This window comes from Rhinolophus ferrumequinum, chromosome 7 (genome assembly GCF_004115265.2).
Source record: "Rhinolophus ferrumequinum isolate MPI-CBG mRhiFer1 chromosome 7, mRhiFer1_v1.p, whole genome shotgun sequence".
Lineage (NCBI taxonomy): Eukaryota > Metazoa > Chordata > Mammalia > Chiroptera > Rhinolophidae > Rhinolophus > Rhinolophus ferrumequinum.
The window spans coordinates 90,838,463-90,856,414 of record NC_046290.1 but is presented as its reverse complement, the minus strand read 5'-3'; positions in this window follow the sequence as shown (position 1 = coordinate 90,856,414).

Below are 17,952 nucleotides of genomic sequence, written 5' to 3'. Positions count from 1 at the left end.
CTGGAGTGGGACCGCATCATGTAAAACCTTCTGGACTTTGGTAAGCAGTTTGGATTTTCTTCTAAGTGTGATGGAAAGCAGTATTAGTTAGAATTAGGTCGCACTATGACGAAAACCCAAAATAATTGGGGCTTAAAAAAGATGAAGTTTATTTCTCTCATGTAAAAGTCTAGGTAGGCATTCCAGGGCTGGTGGGTTGGTCCATTTTGTCAGGGACCTGTAAAGCTGCTCCATAATGCATTACCTTCATTCCCAAGTTTACCTCATGACCTATTCTATTATAGCGTCAGTCATGTGTCTGTTACAGTAGCAGGAAGAGCCTGCTCTTCTTAAGGACAAGCCAGGAAATTGCATACAACCTCATTGGTCAGAACTCAGTCACATGACCACACGTAAGTGTAAGGAGGGACTCTGGAGAATGTCTTCTTTATTTTGGGCCTCCACGTGCTCATCTAAACTTCAGAGGTAGAAGGAGAGAAAGGATGTTAGGATAAAACCAGTCTCAGCCACAGAAACCTTGGAAGGATTGTAGCAAGGGCAAGACATGATCTGATTTACAGTTTTGAAAAAAATCATTCTATCCATTATAGGAGAAATGGTTATAGGTGGGTGAGATTGGAATTAGGGCAATTAGGAAGTGAGTTTAGCAGTCCAGGTGAAATAGAAATGGTAGGAGTGGGTTGGAGAGAAATTAATTGATTCAGGGAATGTTTGGAGGTAAAATCCAAAGGACTTGTAATGGATTACATGTGGGAGGTGAGGGAAAGAGGAATCAAAGGTAACCTCTCTAGAGAAGCGCCATCCAATAGAACTCTCTGTGATGATGGAAATGTTCCATATCTGACTGTCTAATGTGGTCGCTACTAGCTACATGTGGCTATTGAGCACTTGAAACGAGACTATAACTGAGGACCTGAAATTTTTATTTTAATTAAATAAAATTTAGCCACACATGGTTAGTGACTACCATATTGGACAGGGCAGCTCTAGATTTATTTTTTAACAACTGGGTGGCTTATGGTGCCATTTATTGGAAAAGGGTAGTCTGTAGCAAGAGCAGGTTAGAGGATGCTGATAGCCAGAAATTAGTAGTTTTGCTTTGGACATGTTGATTTGAGACCTTTGGGAGGCCTCCAAGGAGTTGGTCAGGAGGTTTAGGAGTCATCAGTACAGAGGAGTTATTTAAAGCCATGGGACTGGATGAGATTGCTTAGGTACAGCATGGAGACAGAGAAGACGGCCCAGAACTAAGCCCGGACACTTCAGTGTGTGCTTTATTCCACCTTTCTAGTTATCACAGCCACAAATGCACTTTAACATCCCTAAAAGGAGGCAACATCAAGTCACATCCAGATATGCAGATATGGCATCTCAGATCACTTTCAATGTTCCTTCTAAGTTTCAGAGTTAACGGTTTCCAAGTGCTGCCCATTCCTTGTATGGTTTCTCATTAACCAAAGGTTATTTTTACTATCCTGAAACCTTGGAAAAATTGGTAGACTAAGCTATCACCAAAACCCTGATGTATACAATAGTGGGGGAGGGAAATTAGAATGTTGATATGGATTGTGATAGTTTTCTGTTACTTTGTACCACGGAGTGTGGTGGTGCAAGGAAGCCCCCAGGCCTTATTGGGGAATAACGCTATTTCCCCCTTCATAATCGGGGGAGCAGAGCTAGCACAGGAACCATTGCCCTAGTGGCAGGAAGAATCCCAAATGGTTAGGTGGAACCCTTATTGTTTCCCTGGTGAAACCACCTCACCCTTGGGCAGTTAAGTCAACAGATCATGAGTGAATTGGGGGATGGAAAGCAAATATTTTTAGAGAGAAAAGTAATAGTGAAAGCTGTCACTCTTCACCCAACCCTTAGTTTCTGAACCTCTATATTGGATGAGGGATAATTGACACTGCATTTCAGTCACTGTTTGAGATCACATATCACTTTCTGCAAGAAAGCATCCTAGTCTCACAGGTGCAGTCTCCTGGATACTGTCAGATCTGTTTTCAGAACAACATTTCATTGTTCTATAAGACCAGCTGCTTCTGGTGGATGGGAAATATGATAATGGCGCATGGCTTGCCAACTGTTTTATTTCTTTCCCTTGGTTGGAGATAATTTTGTCCGCACCACCCTGTGTTATGCAAAGTCAGTAATTCCAGGGATAGTGAAGTAGTCAGAGGCTGGGAAAGAAAACCCAAGTATAGAATAAATGTTTTTTCTAGAGCATATAAATCACCACACCCTCTATGAGAGTTGAACCTGCTACTAGATTCCTGAAAGTTTCCCAAGAAGCTAGGTGCTCTATTATGGCTTCAAGACTGTATCTAGCCTCCTACTTAATTCACTTACTCTTTTTATTAAGTAAGGCCCAAAATATTTCATCTGAGCACTGTTTGAGCTGTAGCTCACAGATTCTGATATGGTGTTTATTATTATTTTCTAAATATTCAGCATTTTGATTTGCATTTTTTTGTTGACTCAAGAGTTTCTTTTAAAAATGAACAATAAAACTTTTCAGGTGATCGAAAATCATGTGATCAGGTGATTTTTTTTCCCTTAGTTTTAATGTTAATGTCTAGTTGTATTGCATTGTGATCAGAGAATGACATATGTATTATTTCTATTTTTTTAAACTTAATGAGGCTTTCTTTGTAGCCTAATATGTAGCCAACTTTTGTGAGATTTCTCTGAGTATCTGAAACGAAGGTGTATTTGATAATATCAGATCTACTTTATTATTTTATGCTACTGAGGTCGTCCAACTTCTTACTTATACATCCAACTACTTACAGCATTTTTCATAATGTAAAATCCCTCTTTTACCTTGCTATCGCAGACAGAGAGGCTTCCTCATGCAATGCCTGCCTGTCTGATTGTGACACTCTCCACTGCCTCTACTGCTTCTCAGAGCTAAACTAGGTCTAGGAGGCTTCTGCCTGCCTCTCTGCCTACCCAGTTTCCCCATGTCAAACACCTGAGACAGACCCTGAAATGGCTTTTGTGCTTCATGTTATGCCCCTCACTCTTGAGAAATGTATTGTGCTGGCTCTTTTTGAGATCTGCAGTAAAGGACCTATCAAGTGTCCCAGCACAATTGAGAAAAACTTAGAACTTCACCAAAGCACATCCTTGTGAACTTTTAGTATAGTGGCGATAAACTATTTATATGTATTGTAAATTTCTAAGGGGACAAATAAATGATCCAAACTAGAATTTACACTAGCAACTCTGGAGGGTAGAAGACAAATGAGCAATACATTAAAAATTCTGTAGAAAAATAATTTCTAACCTGCAGTTCCTTATACAGCCAACCTACAATTATCAATTACTCTAGAATAAAGACATTTTCATTAATTCAAGGTTCAGATGCAAGTGACAGAAAACCCAAAACAATAGTTACAATTTTTTTCTCTCATAAAAATCCAGGTCACTAGAGGGGCTCTATTCTCTGAAACTCTCCACAACCCAGATTCATTCCAGCCCCCACCCCCACCATGCCCAGGATGTGGCTGTCATCCTCATGGTTCAGGATAGTAGCATATGAGTCACAGATACCAGATGGAGGAAGGGATGATGAAGGGGGAACAAGGGGTATTTGTCAGCAATCTCTTCAGGAAGTTTCTTACAAACTGCCAAATAACACTTCTGCTTACATCCCATTGATCAGAAGTTGATCACATAGCCAAACCTTGGTTGCAAGGGAGGCTGGAAAATGTAGAAATATAGACTTTATTTTGGATGGTCTTCTGTCCGGCTAAAAACTCTATTACCGTGGAAAAACAGAAGACAGACATGGGTGGAATAAGTAGCAGTCTCTGCTACACAGTCTTAAACATTTTCTGAGCACTCTTTCAGAAGCTACTGGTGGAGTATACCACCAAAGTGAAGGGATGAAGCAGGAAGGAGGAAGGCTTGGGATCCATGAATGGGGATATCAAACACCAGAAAGATAAAGGGAATTCCTAAGGGATTGGTAAAAGGAGATTACAAGATGACAGCTGAGCTGCAGGCCTAGACAACAGCCAGTTCAGATTGAAGAAGGTTCTAGGAGGGATTTCTTTAAGAAGATGAAACTGATAGAAGACCCAATAACTTACCTTCTCCTTGAAGGCAGAAAACAAACCTTTACATCTGCAACAGCCTATTCCATATGTTTGAAAATAATAAAATAATAGAAGACAATTATACATCAGAGGTTCAATTAGCAAGAAATACCTAGAAAACTAGGCAAACAAAAAGACATGACAATTATTAACTCCAGGGAAAACAAATAGAATAATAACATTATAATGTATGGCTCAATTATAAATAGCAATTACATAGTCATAGAAATATAACCATAATTAAAATGACAAATATGTTCAGAGGATGGTGACATGCGAAGTGTGTGTGTGTGTGTGTGTGTGTGTGTGTGTGTGTGAGAAAGAGAGAGAGACAGACAGACAGAGAGAGACAGAGAGAGAGACAGAGACAGAGAGACTGGAAGTGAAAGAGAGCTAGATCTTATTGTCCACAGTAGTAGGTCAATATATAATGGCTAAAACTGAAAAAGAAAGCAAGAATTCAATATATAACCATATTATTTGGAAATATGGTGATAAATACCAAATAACTAAACAAGCATCTACACAAGAACTGGAAGTGCTTACTTCTGAGGAGCTGGACATAGAGAAGTGTTGAAAGGGGTCTTCTATTATTTTGTTTCTACCAAGCCATTGGAAGTAGTTAACTCTTTAAATTATGTACGTGTCAAATTTTATTATAAATAAAAACATAAACTTAAAAAAGAAAAGGTAAAAAAAAATTTAAAAAAAGACAAGGTAATCAGATTCTCTTTCTTGGGCTTTTCAGGTGAGAAATGTGGAACCAGATGGAAGGAAACAAACACCAACGGGAATGGCAGATGATGTCTAAGCCACGTAAACAATCTGGGATAGAAGAAAATCCACAAATTCCTATTGCCGGAATTTTTGTGGACCCAGAATTTCCTTGGGTGTCAGTGAAGCTTGAATCCACCATCACCTCAGATCTAGGAGATTTGGTCTCTCTCAGTCTCTCTTCTGTTTTCCTTATTAGATCTTTTCTGAACGAACTTTTGTTTCTTCCCGTGAAAAAAGCTCTGCTAAAATAGAGGTACATGCTGCTTCCAAAACTCCTTGTTAGTTGAAAAGGTATAAACCTTGTCCTTCACTTCCTACCCCTTCCTTTCATTTTGCAGGAAACAGTCTATTATACATTATTACAGTCGTCCCCTAAACGCTTCATTGATATGGCAGGTCCTTGTATTTCTACAAGTGTTATCTCACATCTCCATTAAGTTCATGACTCAACTAGATATCAAAGATACTTGCTACTTCCTAATGTCCAAGGCAAATCAGTGTGATATCATCGATTTAGAAGATTAGGGTGACATCGGTGGAGGAGTAAATTAACACGATCAAGCATCCCTGTTTGCCAGGAACCCAGGGGTTTCCTGGGATGCAGAACTCAGATAGTCCTGGGCAAACTCCATCATTGGTCACCCTAGGTAAAGCGATTAGGTCCTTGTGAAGACATGCTACTACATCTGCCAGCTGAAGACAAATAGCTTCTGATGGTGTGGGTAAAGAGAAACAGGAAAAAAAAAGTTTTATCATATATCATATACCCACCTAATTCAGCTTGAGGTAACCCTCCATTATTTTTCAAGTCCTGTCAATCTTTGGTACCAACCAGCAGGGAGAATTGAATGATGCTGTAGCAGTCTTCCTTTGAGGTTCTCATCCTCCTTTCCAAGGAGCTCTGGGTCTATGACTCAGGGATGATTACAGCCAGAGGGCCTGCCACTATGCAGTGTGCTGGCTTGAGTTACATCTTTGTCTGTTAAATTAAGGAATTATTTTGCTGTGTAAATCAAGCAGAACCCAGGCCTGCCTATTGGTCCTGTCAACATTTTAAGCAGAAGCGAAAACCTCAACTCAGTGTGTTAGGCCATTTTTTTTTGTACTAAAATGGTCACACCTACTTGGCTCTTGATTTTTTTTGTGGCCACAGCTAGGGGTGATATTCAAAATATTTAGCAGCTGGTTACTACCTGGTCACCAACCAATTAGAATAGACACTGACTTTAGCACTAAGTCAGATTCTTGGTGACCAACAATTGTGCCAAGTGTTAACCCTTTAGTTTCAGGATGAGAGGGAAGTCTGGTGGCCTGGAGGCAGGTAGATGGGATTGGGGGCACCAGGAGAGTCTAGGCAGCAATTTACTAACTGATAGAAAAACATTTCAGAATTTCAACAGCCAGTATGACCTCAGGCAGAATGTCAGCGTGGCCTCAGCAAAGAACAGAGACTGGATGGTCCACTCACTTTGCTTTTAATACATGTCTGCTTTTGGTTCTGACCACTTAGCTTCCTCCTTTCCCAATGTTACCAGTAACTTCATTTTGATTAACCGCCCTCCTTCCATGTTCCTGGCTGAGACAGCTCTTCCTGTGTCACCCTTCCCCCACCACACACAACAAAGAGGCTTTGCTAAATTAGTCTTTCATCAGTGGTGAAATTTTCTGAAGAAATGCGGATGGAGGGAGGCAGATGTTAGCAGGTCATTGGTGACAGACTGTCATTCCTTTCTCCTTCAATCTTGATATTTAGTCATCTACAGCGTGGCAAAAGCCATCAGGCTCTTCAGTGTCAGCTTGACAAAGAAGTATAATCAGCCTAACTGTGCAGGAAGAGAAGGAAAATGGGAGTGGTGAGGACAGAGAAGAAGAGAAATAAAGAGAGAGAGGAAGGAAATAAAGTAATAGTCTAACCTCCCTTATTTATTTTATCCTCCTTTATTTTGACACCATGGGATTCAAGGCCACATAGTCAGTCCTGCAACAACTCCCTGGAACATTCCTGCAATTCATTTTGCCTATAATTCCTCTTTTCCCTGCTCAGATTGTGCACACCATTCTTGGTTTTATGGTATTTCAAACTACTACGACCAGATGTCCCTCATGATGAGGGAGTTCATCACATTTGCTTGGCAATCAAGAATGCAGTAGAAATTATTTGGAGGGGCCCAGAGGACTATAGAGCTCCATCCTCTCAAGATATTGCTACTCCAACTGCCAAGATTTCAGTACTTGATAATCAAGACTAATTTTAACCATAGAAGCCCAGCACAGTTGTGAGCATAGCTACTGCTATGTTTGGCAATTTACTGTGTCCTTTTCCTACAATTTGACAGAAAAATTTTATGATAACATATTTGAAAATATACAAAGAATATATATTACATATGGAGGGTGCCAAAAAAAATAAATACAAACTCATAAACACAGACAATAGTTTAGTGGTTACCAGAGGGTAAGGAGGGTGGGGGGTGGGAGACGAGGGTAAGGGGGATCAAATATATAGTGATGGAAGGAGAACTGACTCTGGGTGGTGAACACACAATGGGATTTATAGATGATGTGATACAGAATTGTACTCCTGAAAGCTATGTAATTTTACTAACAATTGTCACCCCGATAAATTAAAAAACATAAAAAAAATAAATGAACAAACAAATCAGAAACAAAAAAATGAATACATATTTTAAGAAAGGAAAAAACTGTATTAAAATTACGCTGATGGTAACCACTTTGAGCACCCCTTGTAACTGCAGAAGTCAAACATGATTTGTATTCATCTTTTGTTACCGGTATATATTGAGTATTACAATTTTAATACAGTTTTTTCCTTTCTTAAAATGTGTATACATTTTTTGGCACCCTCTGTATATTAAATATGATGTGTAAAAATAAATGAACACTGGTAAGCTCGCCACTCAAAAAGTAGAATATGATCAATATTCACTTTGGGGATCTAATTTTCAGTGGTCTCCAACCATTGACTAATAGTAAAAGGTGTTTTTTGTTGCAGGGCGAGAGAATGGCCTTGAATATTGTTATCTGTTTCTACCCAGGTACCCTGGGACTAAAATTTGTTACATCTTGATGCAAATCACTTAATGCTGTGAAAAATGTTCATTTAGTCATACAGTCTTTATATTCCTTATTCTCTTAGAATGTCTCTCAAGCAGTGATTCTCAAACTGTAATTTAATTTAGAATTAGCTGGGAAGATTTGAAAAATCCTAATACTCTGGCCCGGCCCCAGAACAATTAAATCAGAATCTCTGAAGATGCAATCCAGGCATCTATGGTTTTAAAAGTACTTCCAGTGATCGGATGTGCTCTAAAGGAATGGCAATAAAGTCCACCAAAGCTTTACTTTCAATGAACGTATATCTGAATACAAGACTCCATTAACTGTTTTACCGATCCACAGACTTCTAATTTCCCATTCAGGGATGCAGAGATTCTTTCTGCTTCTTCTCCACTATGTCATTACAGATTTCATACCTCTTCTGAGATTCTGTTGCTTGCAACTTCACTCCTGGAATAAACTTCTATGATTGTTAGGGTAGTTTGGTAGTTTGTTTGCAAGAAATAAGGTCTAAATGAAAAGTTTAGGGGGGAAAAGTGTGTGAGTATACTGTAAGGATATAGGTGGGCTGGAACTGGAAATCTACCCAGAATCTGACATTAGGCTGGGGACTGGTTATTATCTCTTTGTCTCTCATGGTGCACATAGCCTCTCTCATAGCATCCTTCTCTCTCTCACTATCACCTCCCTAAGCATTGGGGGTCTCATTTGGTTGGCTAATCATTTTCAGACTCAGAATGTCTTTATTAGGCAGCCTATAGTTCAATCTGCTGTATTCAGGGTCCAGTTATGATTACTCAAAGCCCAAGGCTTCAAGCAAAAGGATGGAAAAAGTTACCATGAAAATAGTAATAATAAAGATGAAGAAGCCATACTGTTACCAGGCAAAATAAACTTCAAAACAAAAAGTGTTATTAGAGATAAACAGGAACAATTTATAATGATAAAATGGTTAATCCATCAGGGAAATATAACAATTATAAACATATGTGCAACTAATAATAGAGCCCCATAATACATAAAATAAAAACTACCAGAATCAAAAGGAGAAGTACACAATTCAATAAAATAGTAGAAGACTTTAATACCCTGCTTTCAATAACGGAGAGAACAAGTATTGTATTTCCCAGAAAATAAGACCTGGCCGGACCATCAGCTCTAATGCATCTTTTGGAGCAAACATTAATATAAGACCCAGTCTTATATTAAAGTAAGATACAATACAATATAATATAACATAACATAACATAACATAACATAACATAACATAATATAATACTGGGTCTTATATAATATAAGACCAGGTCTTATGTTAATGTTTGCTCCAAAAGATGCATTAGAGCTAATGGTCCAGCTAGGTCTTATTTTTGGGGAAACACAGTAGGCAGAAGATAACAAGGAAATAGAAGATTTGAATAACAGTATAAACCAACTAAACCTAACAGACATCCATAGAATATTCCACCCACGAACTGCAGAATATGTGTATTTCTCTAGTGTACTTGGAACACTCTCCAGAATATACTATGACATAAAACAAATCTCAATAAATTAAAAAAGATTGAAATTATGCAAAGCATGTTCTTCAAATATAATAAATAAAATTAGAAATTAATAATAAAGAGAAATTTGGACAATTCACAAATAAGTGAAAAATAAACAATAGTCTTAAATAACCCTGGGTCAAAGAAGAAATCACAAGTTAAATTAGGAAATACTTTGAGATGGATGAAAATTAATCAATATACTACAACTTGTGAGATGCAGCTAAAGCAGTACTTAGAGGGAAATTTATAGTTGTAAATGCCTACATTAAATAAACGAGAAAGATCTGAAACCAATAACCAACCTTCCACCTTAAGACACTGGTAAAAGAAGAGAAAACTAAACCTAAAGCAAGAAGAAGGAAGCAAGTGTGAAGATTGGAGAGGAAATTAATAAAATAGAAAATAAGAAAACAGTAGAGAAAACCTATGAAACCAAAATTTTGAAACCAAAATTTACTTATTTGAAAAGATGAACAAAACTGACAAAACTTTAGCTAGACTGAGCAAGAAATTAATAATAATTTCTAATTATCACTAATAATTGGAGACAAGATTCAAATTACTAAAATCAGGAATGAAAGAGGGGCATTATTACTGACCTTACCGAAATAAAACGGATTATAAGGGAATACTACGAACAGCTATATGTCAATAAGTTAGATAACTTATATGAAATAGACAAATTCCTAGAAACATACAAACTATGGAGATTAAGTCAAGAAAAAAAATCTGAATAGACCTGTAGCAAGAGATGTAATTATAAAACAAAGCAAAACAAACTCCATACAAAGAAAATCCCAGGCCCATATGTCTTTACTGATGAATCTGCCAACATTTAAAGAAGAATTAATACCAATTCTTCACAGACTCTTCCAAAAAATAAAACAGGAGGGACTACTTCCCAACTCATTCTATGAGGCCAGTATACCCTGATACCAAAACCACATGAAGACATCAAAGAAAAAATTATAGACCAATATGAATATGGACACAAAAATCATCAACAAAATACGAGCCAACTCAGTCCAGAAACATATAAAAAGGATTACATACCATGGCTAAATGGGGTTTATTTGTGGAATGCTAGATCGGTTTCATATCCAAAAAAATTAGTTAATGTAGTATACCATATCAGTAGGATAAAAACCAAAAACCCTATGGCCATTTCAATAGATGCAAAAAAAAAAAAAAGGCATTTGATAAAATTCAACACCCCTTCATGATAAAAGCACTAAACAAACTAGAATTCAAGGGAACTTCCTCAATCTGATAAAGGGAATCTACAAAAACCCTACAGCAAGGATCACACTTAATGGTGAAAGACTGAATGCTTTCCCCCTAAGATAAAGAACAAGACAAGGATGTCCTTTCTTACCACTTCTATTAAACATTGTATTAGAGGTCTAGCCAAGGCAATTAGGCAAGAAAATTGAATAAAAGGCATCTGGATTGGAAAGGAAAAAAATGAAACTATTAACAATGATATGGTTTTGTATATAGACAATCTTTAGAAATCCACTAAAAACTAATAGAACTAACAAATGACTTCAGCAAGGTTGCAAGATACAGGACCAATAGGCAAAAATCAATTGCATTTGTATACACTAGCAATGAATAGTCTAAAAGTGAAATTAAGAACAGCTCAATTTACAATAACATCAAAAGGAATAAATACTTAGGAATAAATTTAACAAAAGAAGTGCAAAATGTGTATTCTGAAAACTACAAAAGCTTGTTGAGAGAAATTAAAAAAGAATGCAATAAATAGAAAAATATTCTCTATCCATGGACTGGAAGACTTGCTATTGTTAAGATGGCAATACTTCCCAAATTGATCTACAGATTCAATGCAATCCCTATCAAAATCCCAGGTAGCTTCTTGGCAGAAATTGACAACCTGATCCTAATATTCATATGGAAATTCAAGGGACTCAGAATAGCCAAAACAATCTTGGAAAAGAACAAAGTTTGAGGACTCACACTTTCTGATTTCAAAATTTATGACAAAGCTAGAGTAAGCAATACAGTGTGTTACTTACATAAGGATAGAAATAGATCAATGAAATAAAATTGAAGTCCAAAAATAAACCCTAATATTTGTGGTAAATTGATTTTTGACAAGATTGCCAAGAAAACTAAATGGGGAAAAATGGTCTTTTCAACAAATATTAATGGAACAGCTGGATATCTACAGGCCAAAGAATTAAGTTGGGCTCCTAACTCATACCATATACAAAAATTAATTCAAAATTGACTAAAGACCTAATGTAAGAGCTAAAACTATAAAACACTTAGAAGGTAATATAAGCATAAATTTTTGTGACCTTGTATTGGAAAATTTTTCTTAGATATGACATCAAAAACATAAGCAATGAAATAAATAAATAAATAAATAAATAAATAGGAATTCATTAAAATTAAAAACTTTTGTGTTTCAAAGGGCATATCAAAAAGCAAAAAGACAGCACAGAATGGGAGAATATTTTTGCAAATCATATATGTGATAAAGGGTTCATATCTAGACTATATAGAGAACTATTACAACTCAGTATTAGTAAGACAAATAACCCAATTAAAAATGGGCAAAGGATCTGAATAAACTTTTCTCTAAAGAAGATATACAAATGACCAATAAGCACATGAAAAGATGCTCAACATCATTAGTCATTAGGGAAATGCAGTCAATGATATACCCCTTCATACACAGTTGGATGGCTATAATAAAAAAGATAGAAATAAGAAGTATCGGTGAAGTTGCAGAGAACTAGGAACTTTCATACACTGGTGATGGGATTGTAAAATGGTTTGGCTGCTTTGGAGAAATAATTTGCCAGTTACTCAGGACTCAGCAATTCCACTTCTAGGTGTACACCCATGAGAACCGAAAACATATGTCCACACAAAAACTTGCATGTGAATGTTCATAGCAACAGTATGCATAACAGTCAAAAAGTGGAAACAATCCAAATGTCCATCAACTAATGAATGGATAAATACAATAGAATATTATTTGACAATAAAAAAGAATGAAGTACTGATATATGTGCTACAACATGGATAACCCTCGAAAACATTCTGCTAAGTGAAAGAATTCAAACACAAAAAAAGACCACATATTGCATGATTTCATTTATATGAAATGTTGGAATAGACAAATCTATAGAGACAGAAAGTAAATTAGTAGTTGTCCAGGACTGGGTGGGGATGGGGCCATTAAAAAGTGACAGCTAAAGTGTATGAGGGTTTTTTTGGAGATTATAAAAATGTTCTAAAACTGATTGTGGTGATGGTTGCACAATTCTATGAATACACTAAATGTATACTGTAAGTGGGTGAATTGTGTAATACGTTAATTATATCTCAATAAAGCTGATATCAAAAAAAAAAAAAAAGACCAAGGCTGCTTTTCTTTAGCAGTTGGGAGCAATGTAACTGGAAGGCACCATGAAGTTATACAGCTTGCCCCAGACAGGAGGCCAAGATGGGGAAAGCTAAGCTAAGGCAGTGGCAATGCAGATGCTAAAATCAATAGCACGTGGTGACTGATGCACATGGGGACCGAGGAAAGGGAAAGGTCCAGTGTCTCCCTCACTGTCCGTGTTCAGTTAGTTAGCGAGTCCTGACTCCTAACACATCTCCCTGTTGCCTATCTCCGCCCCCCTTCTGCTATAGACTGAATGTGTGTCCTCCATCAAATTCATAAATTGAAATCCTAACCCCCAGCCTGATGGCACTTGGAGGCGGGGCCTTTGGGAGGTAGGCCCTTTTGGCAGAGCCCTAATGAATGTGATAGTGCCCTTATAAAAGAGACCCCAGAAAGCTCACTTGCCCTTTCTGCCACAGGAGGACACAGTGAGAAGATGGCTATTTACGAACCAGGAAGTGGGCCCTCATAAGACACCATATGTGCTAGCACTTTGATCTTGGACTTCTCAGCCTCCAGAATTTTGAGAAACAAATCTGTGTTGTTTATAAACACCCCTGTCTATGATATTCTGTTATAGCAGTGCAAACAGAGCTCCCCATTCTAATCCATCTTCTAAACCACCACCATAGATTCCTTCCTAAAACCCAAATCTAACTGTGTCACCTTATTTCTCAAATTCTTTCAAAGAATCTGAACCCAGTTTATCTCCCACAGCTCTTTCACAATCCCGCTCTCCCACCATGCAGAAATATGCACGCGCACGCGCGCGCGCGCACACACACACACACATCCTTTATTATAGCCACAGGGGACACATGTCTTCTTTAATCTTAATCTTGCCACATGCCTCCTTTGCTCACTCTGTTCTCTCAAGTTGGAATGTCCTTCCTTCTCCTCTACAAGGGTTGAAATTACCTGCGTCCTTCAAGGCCTGATGATAATTCTACCACCTTCATGTAATCTCTGTCTCTCTGTCTCTCTCTGTCTCTCTCTGTCTCTCTCTGTCTGTCTCTCTCTGTCTCTCTGTCTCTCTCTGTCTCTCTGTCTCTCTGTCTCTCTCTCTCTCTCTGTCTGTCTCTGCATTTTACTTCCTTCTTTTGGAGCACAGTCTGGTAGAGGGGATAAATGAGACAACTGAGTTCTGTATTACAATGTAAAAATACTTTGACTAGTGTGTGCACAGTGTCTTAGGAAGACAAGGGAAGAAGGTAGAAACTGCTCTGTCAGTTGAAAGATTGAAATTTCACACTCAAGTTGGCTTCCCAGTCTGAAGGCTTAGAACTTGGTAAGGAGGCATTGATTTAATCTTAACTGGTAACTTTCCATGAACTGGCTATTTTCTTAAGAGCAGGGGCTATGTTTTAAATTTTTGTACCCACAGCACCTAGTAGGGGTCCTGGCCAGAAGTGGTGACAATAAACCTTTACAGAAGACTGACTGAATGAGAAGGATTGTCTAACTCACCTTGGAAGAGGGGAAGGAAGTGCTTCCTAGATGAGGTAACACATGAGTTGAATCCTGGAACATGGGTGGAAATGAGCCAGGGAAATTAGAGGAGGAAGGGGGCTCCAAGTAGAACATGAGCAGTGGATGGACGTATGAAAAACCAGGTCCCCTCAGGGCGTTGGAAGGGGTCAGCAGCGCTGAACAGAAGGTTTAGAAGGGAGGACAGAGAGAGAAATCTGAAGAGGGCCAGATCAAGAGGGCTGTGAATGCCATGTTGATGAATTTAAAATTGATGCAAAAAGCAGTGAGGAGCTACTCAAGAATTTTATGAGAAGATTGAATGGGTGTGAGTGATGTTGAGGAGACAGAATCTAAATCCATCAATTCCAATCTATTTGGAAGACTCTCCCTTCTTAAAATTTCAATTTAATTTGATTTTGAAAAATAGGCGATATATTCACATGATTCAAAATACAAAAGGTGCTAAGGGTTTATTGTGAAAAATCTCTCTTCTTAGCACTAATTTCCAGACTGTGTGGTCCCCAGCTCCTTCTCTGGGGGAAAGTAAGTGTGCCAGAGTCTCCAGTATCTTATGGGCGTATATACAATTTGTAGCCCACTGCATTTGCAACTCACTTTTTTCATTTAACAATATATCTTGGAAATCATTCCATAGAAGTCCCTAAAGAGCATCTTCGTTTCTTTTTATGGCTGTCAAATATTCCATCGTATGGGTATTCGATAATTTATTTACACTTTGCTCATGTACAAATAAATTTGTGGCATTAACGTTAGGGCTCTCTCTTTAACACCAAAAAGTTTCACTGATCCCCATTAAGATAGTTGTGCTGCCTGTTAATGGAAAAAAACATGCATTACAAAAGACTGCTCTGAATTCAGGAATGCTTTTAGGTGTATTTGTACTTTAATATGTTATTAACATGTTATTGATATAAATTTGAAACTATGTATATGTGACATATTGTTTATCCACTCCATAGACAATACTCAGTGTACATATGGATTTAAAGACCCTTATGCCCTAACTGGCTGTTTCCCTCTGGGTCCCCACCCCCCATTACAGGACTTAGTGTCTGAGTGGTTTGAGGGGGAAAGCAGAGGTGGGAATACAGATTGGTGTCCAGGCCTTTGGCATTCTATACTGGAATGATGACACCCAGGGAGAAGCAGGTTTGGGAAAGGGACAGGCACATGATTTGTGCATGTTGATTTTACTATGTCTCTAGAATATGTATATTGGAGTTTAAGTTCTGTAGACTGCACTAGTATCCCACCTCAAACCTTGAAATGTCTTAATGAAGCCTGAGGGTTTATCTCGGAGAGTGTTGAGGGCATTTGGTGGAGAGGTCAGACAGCCTGGAGCCTGCATCCGAGTTTCTTGAACTCATTCTTGGAAGCCGGAGAAGGTCTGACTGCCCCATAGTCAAGAAGATTAAATTCTCTGATATCCAATTAATAGCTAAATATCTTTTGAGCGCCCACCCCCCTCAGTGCCAAGCCCGGTGTCAGAGCCCTGGCATGGAGGTGCCCACAGACCAGTGGGGATACACAGAGAAACATGTAATTAAATATTATGTAATGCATAATGGTTATGGTGGTCCTAAGATATGTCCACAAATTCTGTGATGCTCCTTGCTCTGAAAAGTAGAATCTACTTCCCTTCCACTCGAATGTGTGCTAGGCTTAGGGACTCACTTCCAACAAATAGATGGAAATGATAGTGTGTGACTTCTGAGGCTAGATCGTAAAAGACATTGTGCTTCCATCTTGCTCTCTGTGGATCTCCCATTCTGGGGGAAGCCGCCTGCCATATCACGGGTCCATCCAAGCAGCCTGTGGAGAAGCCCACACAGGGAGGAATTGAGGGCTGTGCCAATAGCCAGCGCCACTTGCCCGCCATAGTTGTGAGCTATCTGGGAAACGGATTCTCCTGCCTCAGGCAAGCCTGCAGGTGACTTCAGCCCTCCCGACTTCTAGTTTTCCAGATGAGACCCCAAACATTGTGGAGCAGAGACAAGTCAATCCCACCATGTCCTGAATTCTTGACCTATACACACCGTGAGATAATAAATGATAATTGTTGTTTTAAGCCATGATGTTTTGAGGTAACTTATTATGCAGCAATAGTTAACTAACATGATGGTGACAGATGAACACAGCACTCAGGAACACAAAGGATGGGTAATTAACTCAATACGAGAGATTTGGGAGGTTTTCTGAAGGAAAGCAAACTTGAACTGAGTCTTGAAGGGTGCATAAGAATTATCCAGAAAGATTGGAAAGATATTCCAGGCATAGGGAACAGGATAGGTAAAGGCAGGGAGGCTTAAAACAGCACGAAATAGGGGAATGAGCTACATAGATAATTTACCCCCTTTGAATAGGGTCTGAAATGAACGGGCTTGCTACTCAGTTCTGCTCTAGAATAACTACATTTATTACAAGTTTCCTATGGGAAAATATACTTAGCAAACAATGAGGTGTCTGAACTTTTTAATCTGTTGACCTTTCATAAAAAGAATTTCAAAAGTTCAAGGTCTCAGACCAGACACAGTTTGACATATTAGTTTTTTTTTTTTTTTTTAACCATTGGAACACTTCATTTTCTAAAAAGAGATTTCTAAACCTAGATGAGCCTCAGAATCACCTGGGAACTTTTTTTTAAAAAAAGGAGCTTTCTGGGGCCCAACCCAGAGATACTAAATCTTATCTGAGTAGGGCTCCGGATTGAATCTAGCCTTCTCACTTTACAGATGAGAACAAGAGACTCACGGGACAGAGACCAGAATCCTGGCTTTTTCATTTCTATTTGTGATCTTCCCACCTAGTCCTCCGTTGCCTACCAAAGCATCTTCCTTTCTCAGCATCATGGCCAATCCCAGCCATGCGATGGTTAAATATGGTGTGAGCTACAGAGGTTTAGCCTGCAATGCAGATCTTGATCTTTGCATTCTGCCTCTCCACAATCCATGACGAAAAGAGAATTTGATGTGCTGTTGAAGTTTTACATCACTTAAATTACATTTTTTTGTCCTCATTTTCACTCTTATTCTTAACCTACATACATTTTAAAAATTGAAATATAATTCACTTTCCACAAAATTCACCATCTTAACGTGTACAGTTCAGTGGTTTCTAGTATATTCACAAGGTTATGCAACCATCATCACCATCTAATTCCAGAACATTTCCTCACCAAAAAGAAACTCAATACCCATTAGCAGTCATTCCCCATTTCTTACTCCTAGCAACCACTAATCTAGTTGTCCATATTCTATCAGTACAGATTTGCAAATTCTGTACATTTCATATAACGGAACCATACAATATGTGATCTTTTATGATTGGCTTCTTTCACTTAGTATAATGTTTTCAAGGTTCATCCGTATCATATGTATCAGTACTTCATTTGTATGGCTGAATAATATTCCATTGCATAAATATACCACATTTTGTTTATCCAATGAACATTTATTTATTTTTTAAAGATTTTTATTAAAAAATATAGTTAACATACAACATTAAATCAGTTTTAGGTGTACACCATAGT